The sequence below is a fragment of the Phocoena phocoena genome, chromosome 6, assembly GCF_963924675.1.
Source record: "Phocoena phocoena chromosome 6, mPhoPho1.1, whole genome shotgun sequence".
Lineage (NCBI taxonomy): Eukaryota > Metazoa > Chordata > Mammalia > Artiodactyla > Phocoenidae > Phocoena > Phocoena phocoena.
In genome coordinates this window covers 51,953,871-51,979,915 of record NC_089224.1, presented here as the reverse complement: position 1 = coordinate 51,979,915, position 26,045 = coordinate 51,953,871, and the positions used below count along the sequence as shown (strand labels likewise).

General features: G+C 39.0%; 1 protein-coding gene across 9 annotated transcripts in view; it reads right to left on the bottom strand.

The window, feature by feature from the left end:
- The window catches only part of NFIB (nuclear factor I B), a 433,275-nt gene that overhangs the window by 115,648 nt on the left and 291,582 nt on the right, over positions 1 to 26,045 (bottom strand). The window lies entirely within an intron of this gene.

The window sequence follows — 26,045 nt, the reverse complement described above, 5'->3', positions numbered from 1 at the left end:
AATGAGCAAATATTAATAATAATCTTTATGCCCAATACCAAGCTCTCAGAGTCAGTAAGTCTAGATGTGTCCTAACTCCAAAATTACTATTTCTATAAGCTGCAACTTACCTTGAACTTCCCAAACTCCACCTAATTGACTTTGGACACTAAGTATCCCCAACTTTTAAAAATTCTCCCTTCCCTTTTCCTTTGGGAAACCAATCCTTCCTAGTTCTAAGCCTGTCTTTCTGGGGCTTCTTTCCAATCTCTATGGCTATCTCCTCATCTGTAGACCTCTTACATGTTGGTGACACCTAAGACAACCCACCGAGTGGTCCCCCATCTTGTCTTCATTTGTTCCCCCTGAACAAACTCAACCAGCTCCATGCTTACAAATATTACCCATCTGCAGGGGACTCTAAATCTCAATTTCTAGCCCTAACCTCTCTTTTTAACTGCAACATCTCTCCCAGTGTTACTAGTACACAATCCAGGCACTCTCTCAGTGCCCCCAACCATACCAGTTAAGGGCACCCATACCCACTTAGTGGCCCAGGCTGAAAACTCAGGCGTCTGGAAACCCCATCTCCCTAATGCCTCATGTTCAACTGTTGGCCTAGACTCTATCTCCTACATTCACTCCCTCATCTCCTTCTGAAATGCTCCTAAAATCCCTCACTGAGCCTTCCTGTGTCCTCTGACAATAGCCTCCGCCTCCTCAGGCCATTAGGATTTATCACTCACAATGAAGCCAGACTCCAACCTCTGCATTTCCACCAGGAATCACATCACTTCAAACCTTAAAACACTTCGATGGCTCCTTATTGCCCAGAACAACCCGTGACCTCTTCATCATCTGGCCCAGCCTAGCCTCATCGCTCACTACAGCCATCAGACAACCTTCTTCTTTCACCCCTTCTTCTATCTATGCCCAACTTCCCAACACGTAAACTCTAGTACACTCTAGAAATTCGTAGAATACGTGGTGCAACTGCAGGTCGCTACGCTTTTGCCCATATGGTTTCTATTTCTGAAATATCCTTTCTTCACAGCTAAACAAACTCTTAATTCATCTTTCAAAGCCCTTGAATTTTGTCTTTCTTTTCTGAACCTTACTTTCTCCCTCCTAGGGAGGCCACCCCACCCCAGGGCCCACAGCAGCTTGCTCATGTCTCCAATATAGGACTTGAACACTGCATTACGGTTGTTTGCTTTATATGCTGCTTCCCTGCATAAGACTGTGACCTCCTTATATTGCATTCACCCTGTGTAATTCTGGGAATTCACTTAAGCTGCAGAAAGGCTGTTATCTTGGATATACCATCCATGAAGAAACTGAGATGAAGAGCTTTAATTCCCCAAAGAAAGACAAAGCAATCTATAGAAAAGCTTCACAATGACCTACCAGTTTATACAATTAATTAAAACTCAATATTTAGGATTCTGACTTGTACTTACCAGATTTACCCATTTGTTTGTTTACAAAAACAAAACAAAACACAAGATTGAGCGCCTACAGTGTTCCATGTATCATCCCTGGGGCTCAGTCTACAAAGAGAACAAAACATGATTTGTTCTTCTCTTCATGCAGCTTACAATTTAATCTGCATTGTGCTGAATTTCATCACTTACCAGTAGGTAAAATGAGCTCTGTTTAAAATTTATAAATAAGCAGTATCCTCAATTATTACATTTTTTAAAATTTTTATTTACTTATTTATTTATTTTTATTTTTGGCTGCGTTGGGTCTTCATTGCTGCGTATGGGCTTTCTCTAGTTGTGGTGAGTAGGGGCTACTCTTTGTTGCGGTGCATGGGCTTCTCACTGCGGTGCCTTCTCTTGTTGCGGAGCACAGGCTCTAGGCGCGCGGGCTTCGGTAGTTGTGGCACACGGGCTCAACAGTTGTGGCTCACAGGCTCTAGAGCGCAGGCTCAATAGTTGTGGCGCATGGGCTTAGTTATGCCGCAACATGCGGGATCTTGCCGGACCAGGGCTCGAACCCATGTCCACTGCATTGGCAGGTGGATTCTTAACCACTGCGCCACTAGGGAAGTCCCTCAATTATCACATTTTGAAAATAAAATTAACATGATACACACAGATTTAGCTGTGAGACAAACATTTTTTTTGCTTGATTTTTAACGAGTAAAACATCTGAGAGAATAAGAGCTGTTCTAAATGCCTTGGTTAGCTGTGATGAGCAGACAAAACACTGAGACCACAGCTTTAAAATTCTCTGACCTCCACCGTCTCTCAGGTAGCTGAAAGGAATCTGTTGATGAGCTTTGGATGCTGAATAGTCAAATACAACTTCAGATTGAAAATTACTTTATGGTCAACACCCATAGATTGAGAGATGATGGAGCCAGGTTAAACGAGGGACTCAGAAGGAGTCCTGAGAGGAAAATATTATAAGAATGGTTTTCTATTATGGAAATCCATCATTACGTGAAATAAAAAGCTAATTTTGAAAAACCACAACCAAGGCAAAGTTTCTAAATAGTAAGACATGAAAATACAAGTTGAAAATAGTTTTCTGTCTTTAAAAAAAAAAAAAACTATTCATATGTATGGCACTTATATGATATTCTCTAATTTATCTGAGAAATGTGTAAGCAAATCTGTGCAAAGAGATATCCTGAAATGTGATGTCATATTCCTTATGAAAAAATTTCCTTTTCACAATGTCAATTAAAACCAAATTTAGCTTTAAAACTGTATGACCTCTACCATTTTTTAGGTTAGCTGAAAAGGATCTATTGACTAGCTTTGCGAGCTGAACAGTTGAATGCTACTTTAGATAGAAAATTATTTCTTTCACTCCATAAGAATAATTATCACGGCGATTACACAATTATTATAATTATATCTGTAAGAACTGTTACTGGGAATTTATCTCTGAAACAGTCTCATACATTGCAGGAGACATTTATCTTTTTTAATGATCACCAACACAAGTGTCTTTTTGTAGCCATATAAGTGATTTTACCTCTTTCTATTAATATCCTCTTGCAGCCTTTAGAAGCCAAAGGACACACCTCCACATTTTTTCCCTTAAAGCCATTGTTTCAGTTAAGCCAGGTCTGTGGCAGTTTTTGAGACAGAAAGCTTACACTTCCACTTCATGGCAACACAACTTCACCATGTGCTTTCCTAAATGGATGGAAACCCCCCCCCCAAAAAAAACCCTCCAATCTGTGTTTCATAAACTGTACTCTAAGAGAAGTAGCAATAAAGTTTATTACAGACCTAAAGTATCTGCATAAACCCGGTTAATTGAAAAGTGGGTGGAGAAGGCTGCCAAATTAAATGTTTACATTAGCACAGCTGTATTGTAAAAACATTCTGCCCCCTGTGCTTTGTAATTATAAGATATTTCTGGACTGTGTATCTCTACAAAGTTTATCTCCACTGCCAAGAGTGTCTTGGCACGGAGCGGCGGCAGCTCTTGGCAGCCAGGAGCCCTGTGCGCGGGCAGGATCTAAAATGGCTGCCAAGCGGCCTCCTGAAATGTCGCCGGCCCAGCCCGCCTCGCCAAGGGCAGAGGGCAGCGGCGGCCGGGCGGGCCCACAGCGGCCTCTGAGGAAGCCAAGACGCACATTTCCCACAGAAAGAAGTCCTGCTACCACAACTGGTTTTTTTTTTAAAAGAGCTGCTTGAAAAACTAACTACAAAGTAATACTGCAAGGCTCCAAGTTAAAAAGTGGTGACAAGGGTCTTTTCTGAATTCCACTCGCCTCCATTTTTCAGTGACGCCTATGCCCACAACGATTGCTGCCTATGAGAGAAACTCGCGTAATTTTGTGGGGAAAAAAAGTAAAGTAAGAAGACCTCACTATAGGGAAATATACTACAGAAAAGCATGAGCAAAGGCCACATTTTCCCATTTGCAACGCATGATTTTGACCTGGATTTAGAGTCTTTGGCAAAGCACATGTGTATGCAAAATGAAAACCAAAAAAAATATTTAATTTGCTTCCTTCTCTTTTGTTAAGGGGCTATGCTTCTCTGACATCATTAAAGTAACAAATTTGAGGGGGAAAAAAAGTTTTATACCCTTCTATGGCAAACATACATAGCACAAAACCCACTTAATTGTAAAAATTGAGACCAAATCCATAGTGACTGCAAGTTCCAAGGGCTGACCAAAAGGAGGGAGGGCCGGGCAGAGGGGGGCTGCATGGAACTCCAGCCACCCAGTTTGCTCGTGGTAGGAATGTACAAAACACTTGAATTACAAATAAAGGTAAAATGCTTCCGAGGTGCAGCTAGATCTCGCAAGATACATATTGTCTCTGTCCTGTTTTTTTCTTTTAAACTTAAGTCCCAGCTAAAATGCTGTGTCCACAGCTGCCAAACATTGCATAATGAGGTCACTGGATTTTTCTCTTTTAGGGTGTCCCACAATTTTAAGCTCAGTTTGAGAGACACAGTAGGCCTGGTGTACTATCCTATAATCATTACTGGTAGCGATTACTGTTCCGTAATTCTAAGCTTCAAATGAATCCAACATTGCCTCTGCCGAGAGATAATTCAGAGGTGAAAGATGAATTCCATAATGCTGACATAGACCGGTGGCACTCATTATACACATAGCGCTTATTCACTAAAGGCCCAGGCTTTCTAGCTTTAATTATAAGTCCACACACTCAGTGCAGCCACACCAATAATTTCTACTTCATTTTTAAAAATCCCCATCATAACAGAAGAACCTCTAACGTCTCTTTAATGGTATATTTTGAATGCTGTCCTTTCCCCAGTACTCACCTGAAATATATATATATCTATATATATCTATATATATGTATATATATATAGATATATATAGGCGCCCACATATACATACTTCTTGGACCTTTTAAAGGCAGAAGATTTTCTCACCATTATTATAATTCTGCACAAAAGACATATAGGAATTTTTAGCCGTTGTTTAATTAGTTATCAAAGTCACTTAGCTGTACAACACCAGGCCACTCTTAAGTGGCTGGTGAACCAAAGTTGGTGTGTTCAGAAAATATCTCTAATTCACTGTTAACTTACAAATACTTTCAAAACTTGAGCTTTTTTTTTTTTTTTTTTAACTTTCATGTGAGTTTATGGTTTGATGCTGCTAACTAACTTTCCTTCCTTGAGAGTTCCCAATTCTAAAATGACCAACTGTTCAACAAAGAGAGGAATTCAATAATGTTGATCTATCACCTACTACATGCAGAGACTCTGCTATAGTATACAGAAATATGAGATTAAGACAACATGTTTTACACAAAAAACTAAAAAACAGTTTCAGATTCTGTTTGTTTCTTTTTTCTTATGTGGGTCATTTTGGATACATATTGCCAAGTACAGTCTGCGTCCCCAGCTAAAATATAAGTTTCTGAAAATCATACACTTTATGTCTTGTTGAGTACACAAGACACTGAAATACATATAAAGCTGATCCCTACACTGGAAAGGATCCTAGTGAGGATCAATGCAATCAGTTATGCAAAGCACCAGTGCCTCATACGCTGTATGTTCTTAAACGTTCTCATATCCTCTCCTTCAACAGCAAATACCTTGTGGATAGAGGGTAATGAGATAATAGTAAGGCTAACAGTCAATGGGCATTTGTTTACATATCCAGCAGTGTTCTCAATACCATATGTGGATTTCCTCCTTGCAATAAACACTGTAGGATAGGTACTATTATTATCCCCATTTTCAGATAAGAAAACTTGCCCAGGGCTACTCTTCAAACAACTAAAACAGCCAGGAATTAAGCTCAAGCAAATCTGACTCTGGAGTCCCACCTAAATCTGCTGTTTTCTCAAATTAGAAGTGGCACCATCAGATCCAAAAAGAAAGAAAGTCCAGGTAGAGGTTATTCCTCTACAGTGACAAGGTTCTTTGGGCAACTTTCCTAATTTTTGACACATAACGTCCCAGTGTTCCCAGTGGAAGCCTCCCTTGAGTGGAGCCTGCTGATTGTGGTGAGTTTACGTTGTGGTTTGGTAATGTGCACAGGCTGGGAGAAGGATGAGACCAGAAAACCCTTTTTGCCCGTGGCAGCCCACAAATTGAGGACTAAGTCGGTGCATGCAGTTGAAAGGCAAAGGGCCAGCTCAGCAGGAGCAGCTCAGCGCCTTGATAACATGTGACCACCAGACACCCTTTTCAAAGCCACTGCCCTCTTCATTCCCCACAAACCTCCTAATCTCCCACCAAAGTCCTGAGACTTCACCACAGGATCAAGTAATTCCCCCTCTAAGCCACATCTCGCAAATGACAGCCTGATTTCTCCCCCTGTGCCATTTTTCCCATGAATGTTACTGCAGTCTTAGCTGTACTTAACCAGGGTTTAGGGTCTGATCATTTGTCTACTGATACAACGCGGCTGCAGAGGAGAGCCAGCTTCCCCTGCCACCTGAGATCCACCAACTCCACTCTCACCATGTCCTCCTCCTTGGGTGAATGAGATTCAAAGAAAGAGTACAGGTCAAAATACTTCTTTGCTTCAGATTAGGTGGTTAGTTACATCACAGAGCACAGAATTATCAAACTCACAAGGTCAAGGACCACAAGATGATGCCTCCACTTGAAAATATGGCCAGCTACACCCAGTGTTCAAAATCTAAGTTGAAAGATTATTTCCCATTCCCCAAACAGCTCTATTCTCCCCCAACCCAAGTCCCTTTGAATTATCTTTCACATTTTATTCTCATATTTGTAATCTTATTTTAATGACCTCAAGGTAGGTCATTTTTAAAACTCAAGGCTAAGTGCTGGCTCATCTTTAAGAGAATAAACCACTAGGTGTTAAATTCAATGGCTGTTTGAATTCTCATTGCAATCGGGACCCATTCTAACATCAAGGTTTAATTGTCAAATAGAGAAATAAATTACGCGTATTTCTAAATTTGTTAATTCAAGAAAATTGAATTATTCTCATTTCCACTACAGGCAAAACCAGAGATGACTCTGTGTCTCAGAAACTTTAGTATGACTTAAGATTCATACTTATTCATACTAACTTACTTAAATCTATAAAAACAGACATGGCCTAAACTTTTATTCTGCTGCTTTGCAAGTGTAATATACTCACATCCTCTTGGTAGTTTCACTTACCAAAGTTGTTTTGTTTTTTTTTTTTGCGGTACGCGGGCCTCTCACTGTTGTGGCCTCTCCCGTTGCGGAGCACAGACTCCGTACGCGCAGGCTCAGTGGCCATGGCTCACGAGCCCAGGCGCTCCGCCATGTGGGATCTTCCCGGACCGGGGCACGAACCCGTGTCTCCTGCACCAGAAGGCGGACCCTCAACCACTGCGCCACCAGGGAAGACCCAAAGTTTTGTTTTAAATAACTCTTCACAACTACTTTTTATAAAATGGTGTAAAATTTCCCCATATTATGGTCACTCCGACCATAATATGAAAATCATTTTGCCATAAAATTCCCTGGACGTTTTCCTCATTTTAGGTTCCTGGGGTTATTTTCACAAACTGAAAAGGACCATTCAACATTCTTTTTTTTTTTTTTTTTTTTTCTCCGGTACGTGGGCCTCTCCCTGTTGTGGCCTCTCCCGTTGCGGAGCAACAGGCTCCGGACGCGCAGGCTCAGCGGCCACGGCTCACGGGCCCAGACGCTCCATGGCATGTGGGATCTGCCCGGACCGGGTCACGAACCCGTGTCCCCTGCATCGGCAGGCGAACTCTCAACCACTGTGCTACCAGGGAAGGCCTCAACATTCTTTTTAAGGTATGCAGTATTCTACTTGGGGGAGAAAGTACATATTTCAAAAGATGCAAAATATTCATCCTTTTTTCCAATAGCTACAGCATTAAATTTGACTAGACCTACTCATTCATTCAGTCTGTTTTAAAATTTATTTTCAATATGATATGATTTCTGCCCTCATTCCCTACTTGAAACACTCCATCTCTAGGGCGGTGGGGAGAAAATGTCAGAGGTGAAAGAACAATGAAATTGTATGAAAATAAAAATGTTTTCTGATAACTGACATGTCAGAACAGAGTAGACAGAAAAAAAATATTTAATGCTGCCTATTCATATATCCCTTTCCCACATGATCTGCACAAACTTATGTTATCTCTGTCTAATGAAGAATCAATAGATCTTAGGCCAATTTATTTTTTTATAAATAATGAGAAAATGCAGCAGATTATGACTAGGTTTTTCACCATGGGTTTTTTTTTAAATAGTCATTTTTACGACTTGCTAAAGAACGTTCATCTCATCATTAAATAATTATTCACATTTCAAATACTAAGCTGGTATTTCTTTAAACAAAGTCCATGTTATTACACTGCTGATAACTTTAGGTTTGAGGAAAAAAAGAATCAAAATTGATCAGTGAATGTAATGACGAGTCCTGACAAAGACTCAACCTTTATTAGAAGGCAATTGATAGAGAACGTGGCTTTAATTGTGCATACATAGTTTTATTCATTAAGATGAATAACCAATAGAATCCCATACTATGGTCTCCCAGCCTCATAACACATTAATAAAGTTCCTTAAAGGTTTTGGCAGGGGTCCAGCACAGTCCATTAACTCTTTGCAAGTTGTAAAAAGAAGTAAAGTCATTTCAGTCTGTTTTGTGGTTATGAATGAAACAGCAGGCAGCCTGTATGGAAACGTCACTTTGGATATGGTATTGGTAATAGATGCTTTGCTACTCAATCAGAACAGTGTGGAGAGAAGTTAAGGCACCTTACACAACCCAAACCCTCATGCACTGCAAAGCTAATCTAGTTAAAAGTGGAGGCAAAAGAGCAGAGGACTCCAGGTTTGGAAGATCTGTTCATCTCACTAATACGCTGTCACACTGCATCTGAGTAATCTTGCCCACTGTGAAGCCCAAAATTATAGAATACATTTGAAGTGATGAGGACTGCTTTTCCCTGATTATTCTTTTTCCTAACAAAACCTGGGGCATCCACTTAGTCAAATCTGGACTGTAAATTAGTAAAAGGTCTTTTAGTTAATGTAAGAGGCAAAATTCTACCTTGTAACTCTGTTTTGCACTCTTGTATTGAGTCATACAAATCACTGCAATGATTGGTAGCTTCAAGTTTGTCTCTGACTTGCCTAACAATTTGAATTGGAGTGCGACATTCTCCCCAAAGCTCTGCAGGGCCATCTGTTCTCATTTTTCATGACACTACAAACATTTTCTTTTGGAAAAAGGATTCAGTATTTTGCTTCCTTTTCAGAATGAAGAGTGGAAAACTTGAATGAAACTAAATATATAGAAAGGCATCCAAGTTGTACAAGTAAAGTAGTAAATGTGGAGGGCATTTAAAACATTTTTCTTCTGCTCCAGTATAGAGACAAAAGTTCCTATTTTCTCTTAAAAAATGTTTTTTTCAAAAAATAACTGGAAATATTTACAAGATTGAAAAAAGAACTTAAAAAGAGATTAACGACCTTGAGTTTGAGAACACCAAAAATTCAGAATAGCTTTGCAAATTGTTTTTGGCATTTCAGTGATGAAGAAAATACTAAAATATAAGCATACACACACACACACACACACACACACACACACGCACACAGTCTCCTTTAATTCCCAACCCAAATATGAATAGCATCATTAGTCAGTAACTTCTGATTGTTAAAACCACAAATTGGCTGTAGTGATCTGTTGCTTCATATGAGGCCAAAAAATAAAATTTCAAGCAGAAGAGGTAATTACAATAAGTATAAGAGAAAACACCTTCATTATTTTAATTTTGTTCTGTTTAAATTTTTAGTAAGAAAAAAAGAGAAAGAATATTTTTAACTTACAAATGTAAATGTTCTTGAATGGGTCCTAAAAAAAATTCCCATTTCAAATTTCATTTATTCAGAGTCAGTTTTAATATGTATCAAGATAGCTGTATCTCTTGTACACTGCAGATTTTCCAGGAACTTATTATGTAATTTATTTCTGACTCAGTAAAACTAAAGGAAATCCTAGTTAACAGGTTGAAATTGTATTGAAATCGTACATCTGCATGTACATGATTATTTTGTCTCTGTTTAGACTAAAAGCCAGATACTTAATAATTATTTCCTAAAATTTAGAATATTAATTACATACATATATTTCTACCGTGTTAGGAATCACTCCAACCTGGGGAAAACCCAAGATAAAACTGCAATCTTTCATTTAAAAACAATACTGCCGGGGCTTCCCTGGTGTCGCAGTGGTTGAGAGTCTGCCTGCTAATGCAGGGGACACGGGTTCGAGCCCTGGTCTGGGAAGATCCCACATGCCACGGAGCAACTGAGCCCGTGCGCCACAACTACTGAGCCTGCGCGTCTGGAGCCTGTGCTCCACAACAAGAGAGGCCACGATAGTGAGAGACCTGCGCACCGCGATGAAGAGTGGCCCCCGCTCTCCGCAACTAGAGAAAGCCCTCGCACAGAAACGAAGACCCAACACAGCCCAAAATAAATAAATTAAAAATTAAAAAAACAATACTGCCCTTAGCTTCATGTCCATGATACTGTATTTTAAAAAGATGTATTGTGTGTGTTCAATAGTAATACTACCTGCGCTAATGTTTTTCAATCTGGAATTAGAATTAAATTACAAAAATTGCATTCAAAAAACAACCTGAATTCAGATATTAATGGATCTGGGAGGTTTCTTAAAAGAAATACTCTTCATTTCCTACAGCAATAGTATGAAACTACATAGAAATGTACAGAAACAGAATATATGGGCTATATAGATTTGGTCTACAGTAGTTAATTTACAAAGTAAAATAACATAATATCAGTCAATTCAAAATGACATTACTATAAAAAGGAGTGCAAATGGAGAAAAGCTTTGACCACTACATTGTCTACCTCTAAAAAAATACTAGGATAGTTACTCAAGGCAAGGAACCAACAAACTGTAATTCAAGTCCAGAAGACAGAGTGCAGAGGCAGGAGCAAAGCAAGGTAAAAGGAATAGGTGATGAGGGTGAGGGCCAGAGGTTTGTTCACTTATCACAGAGATGGTAACCACCCTGTGCGTCTGCCCTGATGGTCTCTCCACGTCTCATACCTCCCCAGGCTAGGGGGGACCCTCCAGGTCAGGCCTCTCCTGGACCCTACAATGAAATGTGAGTTGAACCATATGGTGCCATGTTATTGATATTAAAAATGATTAACTTTTTTTGTGACAATGATATTGTACTTAAAGGAAAGGAAGTACATACGTTGGAAAGATCTTCAACATCAATAATAGATAATTAAAAGATTAAAACATTTAAAGAATGGTCTCTCAGTTAAACAGAATATCCCCACCAAAGGAATACACCACTGGGCTTTATAGATAACTGCAATTTAGCTGGTATTAAATGGACTATTGCCTTAGTGTTAATGCAAATAAAGTGCCGCTTCTTAAAGAATGAGTGCCACCTCTAGAGGTAGATGGGCATTCCTTAAAAATGAACTGTTCTCACACCAAAGAGACACAAGTTGATAAAATCCCAGAGAGAATCTAACCTACAGCTATGAAGAACTTCTATGACCTGCTTACATGAGCAAATCAAAAGACTCATATTAATAACCAGCATACTTATATTTAATTGATGAAAGCAAAACTACTCCAATTCATTTTAAGGTACGGATGAGTCACATAAACCACTCATTGACTTAATTTCACTTAGAAATTTCTTAAACACTTTTGTTGCTGTTCTGGAAGGTTATGTAAATAATGATATGCTCATTTAATTTTTAAACTCAATCATTTCTTAAGGGACAAAATTAAAAATATTAAAGGAGAATGCGTTGGTTAAGTATCTCTATGAAAATAAGAATGAAGAAAAAGTTAGAAGGGAACTAACAGCCTAAGGTAAGATTCAATACAAAATATAGGATTAGGAATTTCAAATCAACAATTTCCTTACTAAGTCTGAGTGGGTTTCCTACTTAGTAATTATGTGAATCATTTAGGACATCACCTGAAAAGTTTTATAATTCTTCCAAACAAAAACACGTTTCTAAAAAGTCTACTCTTATGATATTGCCCATCATATATGTTTAATAAATGTTTGCTAGATAAATGGACTTATATTGAAACTATGTGATAAAAATAATATCACTCACATTTATAATGCTTTACAACCTACAAATCACTTTCACATAAGCTACCTTATCCTAACAACGGTGTTGGGTAGGTACTATTAATCCCAATTCATAGATAAGGAAATTAAGGCTCAGAGAGACTGAATGTTTTACCCAAGGTCATAGAGCTATTAAATTCACTGCTTAGAGAGTAATTAAAGTTTAGAGAAGTCACTTCCTTCTTCCCCATGCCAGTCTCAGAGACACACAAACATAACATGCGTCACGTGAAATATCCAAGCAAGTGTTATATATCAATCATTGCATACTTACATTATTTGCCTATTTCCATTTGTACTTTTGTAGGCACTGTTTTGGAAAGGTAAAATAACATATAATTACATCTTCCTTTAAAAAAATGCTCTGATAATCCTCTCACTGCCTAGGAAGTTTGAAAGAGCAGAGAGGAAGAGCAGTCAGGAGACTCCTGTCTTAATTATTGCCCACCACTAAGTTCATCTTTGATAAGTTACTTATTCACTCTGGCCCGCAAATAAGTGATTTATGATAAAGTGATTTATGATAATTTTCCAGTACAAATCTGTATCAGACAACCCCACAACTAACAGTCACTTATTTCCAAGGACTACTCTAGCCTACGTACAGGACCTGGTGCTTTACACTGGACACTACAACAGCTATCCCCATCTGTCTTCTAAAATATTGCCATAGTAGCATACATAGGTTATGAGTAATTTTTGGAAAGTGCTGTTGGGCAGAACTTAATAACATTAAGTGGAATGTACGTGAAATGATTTAATATTTGAATTCATAAGCATGCTATGTCCCAAAGTCATATTCTTTGTATTGAGTTGACCACTTTGATCAATTGCCTTATGATGGCCAAAGGAAAAAGAGTAGTAATTTCCAAGCCTTCTGGGCAATAACTTTCCCCAGGTTACATCTTTTACATATATTACACGCAAGCCACACTAATTCCTATTTAAAGCAGACAGAATCTAAATTAGATTGTCTTACAAATTATTTCTGGAGTGGGCATGGGCAACCAAAAGATAAGATATCGATTATCTAATTATTTAATAATGCTGGGAGATAGAAAAAAAGATACAAACTAAGCAAGCTAAATTTACATTATTTTGGAAGACTCATAAATTCTGCTCTGACTGGCCATATTACTAATTATTTCATTTAAGACCACTTCATTCCCCCCAAAGATTTTTGGAACACTTACCAAAAAACACACACCACTGAGATCAAACAAACAGGACAGTCATTCTGAGTGAAGGGAAAATTAGGGTAAGAAAATAAAATATCTATGGCAGTGAGGGGCACAAAAATGTAAGCCTTTAGGTCCTGCTACTTTGCCAGTAAACTGTACTTTCTGAAACAGACTCGGCTTCTTCTGTGATTGCTGAGAATCCCTCTATTACTCTGTGGAACTAACGGCATTTTTAAGAAGGCAAGGATTGCTGAGCCTAACAAGGGAATAAGAATGATGAGGTGTGAGCTACAAGGCAGCATTTGGAAGGGATACATTTTCCCAAAGGAAAACTACCGAAGGAACAGGCCAGTTGTCCAGGAAATACAGACAAACACGGTCAACATATTCAAGCCAGATATAAAATAAAATGATGATTTTTTTTTTTAATATTTACAATTGTTTTGTTTCCATGATACGTTCAAGAGTCTGACTCCAAATAACAACCTCCAAACCGTGTTTCTGTTTTCAGTGCTTTTCTTGAATTACCATAAGTGCTTTTCCTCAAGTAGCACCTGATAAAACCCAGATTCTACCCACTGGCATTCTATCCAAGCCAACAGAGCTTCAATAAGGCTCTTGAAAAAGATTTTTCATACATTAATCTGAGACTTTGAAGGTCCTGGGCAAGCAGGAGTGAGGTATCATAGAACTCTGAGTTGGACTTCTGGCCACCTGAGAGACCAGTTACTACCCATGTCACTCAGCTAGTCTACAGAGATCCCTTCATTTCTATATTTGATTTTGGTACTTAGTTTAGTGGAGGTTTTACCAAGGGCCAAAGAGGCTATTACTACTGCCCAGATTTGGTCAGGGGTTTGGCATCTGACATGCACGGTCTCTTTTTTCCCATGAGCTCAAAGTGGAGAAGTATTTATTTTAAATGCATTGGTCTTGATCATAGCTGATGCCTAGATTTCTATTAAGCCTGTAATCTTGTAAGTTCAGACACTTTTCAGTTATTGATCTACCATCCACCCAATCACTGCCATCATAAAAGACACTTACTAAGGACCTATTTGTTGACATTGCCCTTGGAGACACCACAGAGAGTGATTTTGAAAGAAACACTTCCTATCCTCTAGGGAACCTAAAACCTTTCCTCTCTTAGTCTCCTACTAGCTCTGACCGGAGACCATTAAATTATCACCTCAGTCTCCAACTACAAAAACGTTTCTTAAGTGCCAGTTCTTCAGAAAAAGGTGGCTAATGAAACTCATGCAGAGAATCCAATCTGGTAGAAATTTTGATTGCTTTAGCCTTTTTTCTCCCCTAAGATGTTCCATCCTATGGAGTTTGGTACATCCTCTGACTACTTCCTCTCTGCCACGTTTAAAGGCTTTTTTGTTTTCTAAAATGTGGTATGTTTAGTACTACCAACATTTTCAACAAGAATAGCGAATCTAAGGGGCGAATAATGGTATTATTTACTATCTTGATAATAAATATTACTATTTATTATCTATATGTTAATTTAGGTTAATAGATAGAGCTATATTGTCTTCTGAGAAATTTTAACATAGAGTCATCTCGTGGCACTAGGTTAAAAACAAGTTTGGGTTGAAAAGATGTTTGCAAATAAGATGTGATTTAGGGTTACCATGTCAAAACTGTGAACCTAAAATTAAACCTACTAACTATTTTGGTTTGTAGACTCACTCAAAATTACAAACAACTCTACATTTGTTGCAAGAGAACGAATTCAAGCTAGGGTATTGTTCATTCACATGTTATTCCTGTTTTATGTGCGTTTTATGGAGGAGGCATGTTTGCTGGGGTTTGTTTTGTTTTTGTTACCTTTACTAAATGGTGAGTAATGTTAAACTGCCTACGAACACTCCAGGGCAGAATTCAGGAAGAAAGCTTGAATAAAAAACACTACATTTTATGAGATTTAAGAAATCCGGGGTTCTGCAGATGACAAGAAAATGGCATGTTCTTGTTTATACAGTAGAATTAAAGCTACGGTGAATAAGACAGTATATCAAACATTCTCCTGGAAGAGAAGAAGCCAATATCTTGACCCGTTACGTCAGAACCCACCCTGTGACTCTGAAGGCCAAGGTTCCATGCCTGGGAACTAGACTAACTTCCCTGTGAGAAGATGAATCTGTACACAGGCTACTTCTCCATCTCCAGCCCTGGGAGAGCATCAAAGCAGCCCTTCGTCCATGATAAACAGTCATCTCAGCATATCATGCCTTCTTCACGGTGAGCCAAGGCATCTCCCTCCCAGCAGGCTGGGGTCTGATGGGCTCATCAGCCTCCTTTCCAGGTGGAGAGAAGGCAAAGTCAGGGAACAAGATCCCATGACACCTCTCTACCAAGGATTATCAGACACCTGTTCTAAATTTTTATCATTTATGATTACTGATCATAATGACCATGTAGGTCCACTGCAAAGTCTTACGCCACAAAAAGAACACAGTCCTTTCTAATTAGTACAGGCATCATAAACAAGGTCAAGGCACCTCTCTGAAGCTGTCGTAAAGCCCTTGTGATTCACAGGCTCAGAGACGCTTTGATTCTGTTTTGTGAATTGGAGTAGGGGAAAGACAGTATTCTCAAATATCACAAGGGGGTGAGGGGGAGGGCTAAGAGGTGGATTATTCTGCACAAGGGGTCTTCCTTCCTACCAGACCTAGAGTTCTGAAGAAATCAGGAGCCCTGCCTGGGAACCCTGGTTTCCTCCTGCTGTCACTCCGGATGCTGGACCCAGTGTCCTGGCCAGTGGATCGCAGCCCACAGCTCTCACATCTCTGCGTACCCATCACCCCCACGTCCTTAACACTCACAAATTTCACCCCTCCCCACGCTTCCTCCCCTTTCTCCGGCCACTCTCCCAGCTCTTTACTCTTTCCCCTAAGGAACCCTCATTTCCCTTCTAGAAAACCTCCTTCAACAAAGTGTAAATTCCTCACTTCTGGCCCGTCTCGTCACTAAAACTCAGCCCCGTCCAGATGAGTTTCCACCACCCAGAGATTCTGTTCTTCATCCAATGAGATCTAGCCCTGCTCTTCCTCCCTCGCCGCCCCCCCCGCCCCCCGACGAACACACATCCCATCCCTCCTTCCTGGCCCTCTCTGCCCCTCTCAAGGAGGGTTTTCTGCTCTGAACTAGGTTTTATCCTATCTACAGCCCATCTAGCTTCCTCCCAAGTCCATGAGCTTCTCTAGAACTACAATTCACAGTGAAATTACTAAACTTTGTATGCCCAGGTCAAGCCAAATATTGACACATCAGAAATCCTTCTGGCCTCCTGACCTGACCCTCTGGTTGATATTCTCACATTTCACTTGAAATCCAGAATCCTCTCCCTCGCAGCCCGGCTACTGTCCGGTATCTCAAAGTGAGAGGCTCCTCTTGGCTTGAAAGGTTAACCTCTCTGCCTAAATTCCAAAGTCTGAAGTCTCCTTTTCCTTGAATAATATTACAAACAGGTGTTATACATTCAGTACCGATTATATGCTGTGTACTGTGCTAAACATGCATTATCACAGCCAGACATCACAGCAACCCTATCGGGTATTAATAGATTAGGTTGAAACATATAAGGTTTCAGATATTCAACTGGTTTTGACCCACAGAACTGTTATTATGTATTCATATGTGCAAAATTACTAGCCCCATTATACAGTAGGAAAAACTGACACTCAAGGAGGCAAACAGTTTCCCCAACATCACACAGCTCAAATACCTAAGACCTCAAAGCTCATGCCACTGTACCACACTGCCTCTGGAGCATCTTTTATCCCCCAACTTTGCACAGAACTGGCTTTGTCTGCAGACCTTTATGGAGGCAATTCTGATTTTTCTCTCCATTAGTTCCTTCAATAGCCAGGCTAAGACCCGTTTACACGACTGAAGTTTTCCTAATGAATCCCAAACCAAGCTAATCCCAGTCTCCCTTGAATCCATGAGATAATCTCATAAGCTGCCCTTTCTTATGCCCTCTACCCCTCTACTCATTCTTTTTTGTTTGTTTTGTTTTGTTTATTTGTTGTTGTTGTTTTTTTTTTGCGGTAGGCAGGCCTCTCATTGTTGTGGCCTCTCCCATCGCGGAGCACAGGCTCCGGACGCGCAGGCCCAGTGGCCACGGCTCACACGGGCCCAGCCACTCCGCGGCATGCGGGATCCTCCCAGACCGGGGCACGAACCCACGTCCCCTGCATCGGCAGGCGGACTCTCAACCACTGCGCCACCAGGGAAGCCCCCTCTACTCATTCTTTACCAATGGGTTGTTTCTTCTCAAACTAAACTACATACTTGGCAAAACTAAGAAACTCTAGCAGAGATGCCATTTCTCCTCTATGAGCCTCTGTTTTCTCATTTATAAAATAAAGGTGTTAGAAAGGTCCAGCAGTCCTCAAACTGGCTTCTGGATTAAACAATAAAGAGGAAATCATGAATTTAATTTAAAAGTGAAGTGCCAGTACATATTTCAGAATGCCAGTACATGATTCAGAGCGGGAGGCATAGAGAGACCATCTCCTTAGCACCACCCATTATTTTTCCCTCCAAAACCACAAAGGAATACTATCCTGGCTCCTAGCTGAAGGTAGCAAGTTGTCAAGACCTTTCGATCCTTGGATCCCTATTTCCAATGCCCTGAAGCCCTTCTCAAACTAAACTGTACTAAATCAGTACTGAACAGGACATAAGCAGTACTAAAGCCCTTTGATATTGCAAAGACTTCCTCCTGTGTCAATTGCTTCCAGTCTCTCATATTTTCCAAAACACTCTCTACATTCTACTATTGTCAACTTTCTAGAATACTGCTTGGAACACATAACTCTCTTGCTCAGATACCTGCAGTTCTGTGGGAGGCAGAATTCTAAGATGGTCCCTTAAATTTCCTGCCCCCTGGTCTACATGCTCTGCACAGTCCCTGGGACTGTGAATATGATGGATTTTAATCCCACGATTAGGTTATGTTAAGTGACACAATTGACCTTAAATTAGGGAAGTAATCCAGGTGAACCTGATCTAATCACATGAGCTCTTTAAAAGTAGAGCATCTTCTCTGGCTCATCTCAGAAGGTAAGTCAGAGAGATTCAAAGAAGGAGAAGGAATTAATGTGCCATTGCTGGCTTGAAAATTGAGAGAGCTACATGGTAAGGACAGGGGACGGCCCTCTGAGAGCCAGCAAAGAAATGCGGACCTCAATCCTCCAACCACAAGAAGCTAAATTCTGCCAACAAGAATGAGCCTGAAAACAGACTTTTCCCCGGAGCCTCCAGATGGGTACTCGCCCCAGCAGCCTCCTTGATTTCAGTCTTATAATAGCACAGAGACTGTACACACTGCTCTGGACTTCTGACCAACAAAACTGCGTATTAATAAATGGGTGTTGGGCTTCCCTGGTGGCACAGTGGTTGAGAGTCCACCTGCTGATGGAGGGGACACGGGGTCGTGTCCCGGTCCGGGAAGATCCCACATGCCGCGGAGCGGCTGGGCCCGTGAGCCACGGCCGCTGAGCGTGCGTGTCCGGAGCCTGTGCTCCGCAACGGGAGAGGCCACAACTGTGAGAGGCCCGCGTACCGCAAAAAAAAAATAATAATAAATAAATAAATAAATAAATAAATGGGTGTTGCTTTAAATTGGTGGTAATCTGTTACACAGCACAAGAAACATATACACCTACTGAATAAAGTCACTTCATATGGCGTTCGGGGTCCTCAAAGGCCATTTCCTAAACTCCAGGTTCAGCTCCCCTGACAGGAAGCCATGCATTTCAAGCCCCAGTGAGCTGGACCACTGTACCTTTGCCCATGTTACTCCCCTAGACAAGTCTGTCCTTCTCTTTATCCACTGCGTTTAGGAACCCGCATTCCATGCAGACCAGATCAAATGCCTTTTCTGTCCTAGAACTCTTCCTAGTCTTTGGACTCAGCATTAATCCATTCCTTCTTTCTGCTGCTCCCTTGGAATGTTACCTGCAGCTCTGTCTTCTGAGTTACACAGCTAACCAGGGGCTCAGAGAGGTTAGGCACTATGCCCAGATCACAGAACCACAGAGCAGGGACTTAAAGACAAAAATCTTAGTCTATCCTGACAGAAGCCAGGCTGCACTCTGTATACTGTGAGCAGCAGAGCAGATCTCAGAGCTGATCTACTTTAACCAAGCCCTCCACTTACTGATAAGTGACTACATTAGATTCCAGTTCAAACTTCTATGTTGAATTGTTTTTCTGAATTGCAACCTATTTGCATCAATTTTAGCATGCACAATTCCCACCCACAGTTCCCAGAAGAAACACATTTAGATATGAACATTGTTAAAAATTAGCATTCCAGAATTTTTTATTTTATGACATTTATCTATGAAAATGTAACCATTCATGATTTAATAATTACACTGGCTTCCTTTATACTTCAAGTTCTTTCCCTGTTGTGCAATTCCACGGGAGAGAGAAATCAAGAAGTAAAATTTTGAAAAATTACATTTGACCTCAATGGTTAAAAAAAAGGAAAAAAAGGAGGAAGCTGTGTTAAAGGAACAGGTTAGAGCCAATCTAATTTCAATGAAACGCAAAAGCAGAAAAACCTTCCTATTAGTTCTAGCTCAATTCCTCCACACCTACGTCTGATAAGGAAATGGCAGTGCCTGTGATTGACAGAGAAGTGAAGCAGTAGGAACCCACCTGGTCTCACAGGCTCTGGCCATGGCTTCCTTCCCAGCCACCCTGTATCCTATCAGCGCCTCAACTACATTCCAGCTGGCCAAGAAGCCACTGATGGGCATTCTGTGTATCTTCTGGGATTTTGTCCTTCAAGCAAATAGGCTTCTACCTAACCCATAAACAATCTAAACAATACTCAAAGACATAAGCTCATAATAAAATAAAAGAGTCCCTCCTTAAATCCATTCTCATCCCTTATTGTATTTCCCTGAACAATAAACAACTTTTAAGATCTTTCTGGCCTACTCAGAAGGCCATATTCAACAAGCATAACAGTCCTAAGCTAGGACTGTTTTTTTGTAGCTTAAGTCCTAAGCTACAAAAGCTATGCCACACTGAACAGCTATATGCCAACAAATTGGACAACCTAGAAGAAATGAATAATTATTAGAAACATAAAGCTTACCATGACTGAATCAAGGAAAAACTCGTAAATCTGAGTAGTCCAAGGAGATTGAATCAGCAATCAAAAAATCTCCCAATGAAGAAAAGGCCAGGACCAGATGGCTTCACTGGTGACTTTTACCAAATACTTAGAGAAGAATGAACAACAGTCCTTCTCAAACTCTTCCAAAAAACTGAAGAGGAGGGAACACTGTCAAACTCCTTTTATGAGGCCAGCATTATCCCAATACTAAAACAAGAAAAGGATGCTACTAGGAAATAAAACTATAGGCCAATATCCCTGATGAATATAGATGCAAAAATTCTAAATAAACTAGCAAACCAAATTCAGCAGCACATTAAAAGCATCATTCGGGCTTCCCTGGTGGCACAGTGGTTGAGAGTCCGCCTGCTGATGCAGGGGACACGGGTTCGTGCCCCGGTCCGGGAAGATCCCACATGCCGCAGAGCAGCTGGGCCTGTGGGCCATGGCCGCTGGGCCTGCGCGTCCGGAGCCTGTGCTCTGCAACGGGAGAGGCCACAGCAGCAAGAGGCCCGTGTACCGCAAAAAAAAAAAAAAAAAAAAGCATCATTCACTATGTTCACGTAAGATTTATCCTTGAGATGAAAGGGTGGCTCAACATATGCAAATAAATCAATGATATATCAAATTAATAAAATGAAAGAATTATATGCTCATCTCAATAAATACAGAAAAAGTATTTGACAAAATTCAACATCCATTTATGATAAAAGTTCTGAACAAATTAGGCACAGCAGGAACATAGCTCAACATAATAAAGGCCATATATGACAAGCCCACAGCCAATATCATACTCATTGGTGAAAGGTTAAAAGTTTTTCCTCCAAGAGCTGGAACAAGACAAGGATGCCCACTCTCACCACACCTATTCAACATAGTACTAGAAGTCCTAGCTAGAGTAATCAGGCAAGAAAAAACAAGGTATCAAAATCGGAAAAAAAGACGTAAAATTGTCTCTATTTGCAGATTTTATATATAAAAAATGATTTTATATATAAAAAAATCCTAAAAAGTCAACAATAACAACAACAACAATAAAAAACTTAGATCCAACCAATGAATTCAGTAAAGTTGCAGGATACAAAATCAACATGCAAAATCAGTAGCATTTCTATACACTAATAATGATGTAATAATGAATTTTCTGAAAAAGAACTAAAGAAATCAATCCCATTTACAATGGCATCAAAAACAATAAAATACTTAGGAATCAATTTAACTAAGGAGTTGAAAGATCTCTACTCTGAAAACTATAAGACATTGATGAAAGGAATCAAAGCAGATACAAATAAACGGAAAGGTATCTTGTGTTCATGGACAGGAAGAACTAATATGGTTAAAATGTCAATACTACCAAAATCATCTAGAGCGGGGTCCCCAACCCCCGGGCCATGGACCGGTACCAGTCTGCGGCCTGTTAGGAACCAGGCCGCACAGCAGGAGGGGAGTGGCAGGTGAGCGAGTGAAGCTTCATCTGCCGCTCCCCATTGCTCTCATTACCACCTGAACCATCCCCTCCCCCCTCCCATGGAAAAATTGTCTTCTATAAAACCAGTCCCTGATGCCAAAAAGGTTGGGGACCGCTGATCTAGAGGATTAATGCAACCTTCCAAATGCATTTTTTACAGAAGTAGCAGAAACACTCCTAAAATTTATAAGGAACCACAAAAGACCCTAAATTGCAAAAGAATCCTGAGAAAGAAGAACAAAGCAGGAAGCATCACACTTCTTGATTTCAAGCTATACTGTACACCTGTAGTCATCAAAACAGGAGGGTACTGGTGTAAAAAGAGACAACAGACCAATGGAACACAATCGAGAATGTAGAAAGAACCCCAAGCATATATGGTTAACTAATATTTGACAAGAAAGCCAAGCATACACAATAGAAAAAAGACAGTCCCTTCAATAAGTGGTACTGAGGGGTGGTGGGGGAGGGATTGATTGGGAGATTGGGATTAACAGAGGCAAATGATTATGCATAGAATGAATAAACAACAAGGTCCTACTGTATAGCACAGGGAACTACTGGGTTGGCCAAAAAGTTTGTAAAACCCAAACAAATTTTTTGGTCAACCCAATATATTCAATATCCTGTGATAAACTATAATGGAAAAGGATATAAAAAGGGATGTACACATATGTATAACTGAATCACTTCTCTGTACAGCAGAAACTAACATAACATTGTAAATCAATTATACATCAATAAAATATTTTTAAATATAAGTAGTGCTGAGATAATTAGCTCTTAACATGCAAAAAAATGAAACTGGTCCCATATTATATACTACTCCCCAAAATTAACTCAAATTGAATTAAAGACTTAAATGTAAGGCCTGAAACCATGAAACTCCTAGAAGAATATATAGAAACAAAGCTCCTTGATATGGGCCTTGATAATGATTTTTTGGATATGACATCTAAAGCACAAGCAACAAAATCAAAAATAAATAAGTGGGACTACATCAAACTAAAAAGCTGTACAGCAAAAGAAACGATCAACAAAGTGAAAACCATTTATTTGATAAGGGGTTAATATCCAAAACATATAAAGAACTCATACAATTCAGTAGCAAAAAATATATGTAATTAAAAATGGGCAAAGAAACTGAATAGACATTTCTTCAAAGAAGATGTATGAAAGGCCAACAGGTACATAAAAAGATACTCAACATCACTAGTCATTAGGAAAATGCAAATTAAAACCACAATGAGATATCACCTCCTGCCTGTTAGAATGGCCATCATCAAAAAGACAAGAGATAACAAATGCTGACATGGATGTGGAGAAAAGGGAATATATCCAAAGATAACAAAAACACTAACTCTGAAGATATCTGCACTCACGTTCATTGCAACATTAATTACAATAGCCAAGACACAGAAACAATCTAAGTGTTCATCAACAGGTGAATGGATTAAAAAGTTGTGCGATCCATCTATCTATCTATCTATCTAATCTATCTATCTATCTATCTATCTATCTACTTCAGTCATAAAAAAGAAGAAATCCTACCATTTGTGACAGCATGGATAGACCTTGAAGGCATTATGCTAAGTGAAATGTGTCAGATAGAGAAGGACAAATGTTGTACGATCTCACTTACATGTAGGATCTAAACAAACAAACAAACTCACAGAAAAAGAAATCAAACTTGTGATTGCCAGAGGCAGAAGGTGGGCAGAGAGGGAACTGGAGGCTGGTGGTCAAAAGGTACAAACTTCCAGTTACAAGATAGATAAGTACTAGGGATGTAATGTACAACATGATAACTATAGCTAACACAGCTGTACAATATATAGGGAAGTCGTTGAGAGTAAATCCTAGGAGTGCTTAATACAAGGAAAAATTCTTTTTTCCTTTTTTTATTTATGAGAAAATAGATGTTGGCTAAAGCTGTTGTGGTAATCATTTCACAATATACATCACACCATCATGCTGTACGCCTTAAACTTATACAGTGATGTATGTTAATTATTTCTTAATACTGGGGTTGGGGGTGAAACTACACCAGCATTTGCTGAGACCTCTGTTCCACTGATACCACGGTTATTTTCTGGACTCCACATCATAGTTCCATATGGAGACCCTATTTCCCTAATCATGGAAAACTATGATCTCACCACTAAAAATAAACAGCTAAGAACCAAAGAGAATAAATGAAATTGAAAGTGTCCTGAACAAAAATCAAGCTTTATATGATCTCAGTTTAATCATCTGCCCTGTCTTGTTCTTTTCCAGAATTATGTATTTTCCAGTTTCATATTTTCTTTACCACTAATGTAGGTATATAGTTTCTTCCCTTCAAGGACATTAAGCAGTTTTTGAATTGTATAAATTTTCCTCTGAAAGCATTTTTTAAATATGACCTGTAGCTTTGTTTACTTGAATGCATTTGATTTGGATATCCAAGGATTTAAATCCTAAGGAGTGCTATGAGAAAATAAATAAATATAAACGCTGTCCTTGAGAGGCCAGTGATTATTTGGTACTGGATTCATCCTTACACTGTATTCTTCCTCAAGTACAGGGCACTTTATATATTTGAAAGCAATAAAGTGAACTCGGGATGGAACAAAGTGATGGATTGTTTCTGGGGTATTTGTGGTTTTATGGCTTTGGATTTATAAGCAAATTTTGTTTTATGAAAACAACATGAAAAGCCTGTCATTGTTTATGATATTAAAGTCTAATATAAAAAAATAATAATGTTTTCCAGCTTAATAAGCAGGCATTAAGCTTAGAAGCAGATCTGGTTCTACCAAACTCCCAGGATTCACTCCCAAAGTTGCTGTCATTCTCTACAAAAAGATCCAAAAAGTATTTGGAAACACAGAACAAAATATTTAAAGGTCCAGGCCAATATAATTGCTTCTAATGAATTTTTCTTTTACATTGGTTGTACATAATATTTGGTCATTGTGCTGAAATATGTTTTATTTCCTTTTGAATGGATCTCATTTCAACAAAATTGATTAAAATAACGACTTAGAACATTGATCTGGTAAACTTTTTAACACTAGTTCAGAAGATTCAATTATTGTAATCTTAAATTGGCTCTCATTGTTCAATAAACATTGACAAAATAATTAATTGAGAAGGTATGTACTCTACATTTTAAAGAAAATGTTACTTTTTTCTAAAATCATTTAATGATGACAATTTGGCTTTGTAACAAAACTGAAAATATTAATTCATTGAGAGATGAATCATCTCTCATCCAGTAAGCCAATAAGCAATATTTAAAGAATATTTTCCATTAAAATCTATTCAGTAAAAACACCCTCAAGAACAGCAATGAATATATAAGACTATGAGTCTAAAACAACAAAAAACAAAAAAAAATTTAACATGAACTTTATTAACTGAAGCATATATTTTTAAAAGTATTCCAGATAATTGCTAATCACATTTTAAAAATAAACATTAGATTAATACAGCCAAGGACACCTTAGAAATGAACAATTAGAGTTATTCAGATAATTCGGTCTTTGCTATGGACTAAAATTTTTAAATGACTTTTTTGTTTACATTTCAATGGCTTTCTAACTTATAAACTCAAGGTGTGTTTGTGTCTCTGTGTGTGTGTAGAATCCTTCCTAAGGATGCCCCCAAAATACTACAATTTTAAAACCTTATTTTTCAGTTCAAAGCTTTCTGCCACTTACCACTGTCTAGTGTATTACCAGTTCCTTGGTAAAACTTTACTCTTAGACTGTGACATCCCTGTGGATGACTGTGGAAAGAGCCTTTGCTTTTTATTCTTAGAGGTTAATATAAGACATAAAATATTACTAGGTACTCAGAAACTGTTTATTGAATGAACAAAAAATTGATGAAATTTTTAAATCAATGAACATTGTTCTGAAATGTCCCTCTTTAAACTTGAAATGTATTATAACAGGTACTATAGAACAAAAGCAGAGCTGCTTTGGATTTTCATGAATTGGATATTTTCCCGAACCTAAGTAATAGGAATCCTGTCATGAAAACAGGAAGATAATAACAATACGTTGTGACTTACTTGTAATAATTTTTTAAAAATATCTATTTCCTCTACTGCTATATAATTGTTGATGAGAACAGTCACTGTGTGAGTGGTCATTGATAAATAGGCATTTATAAGAA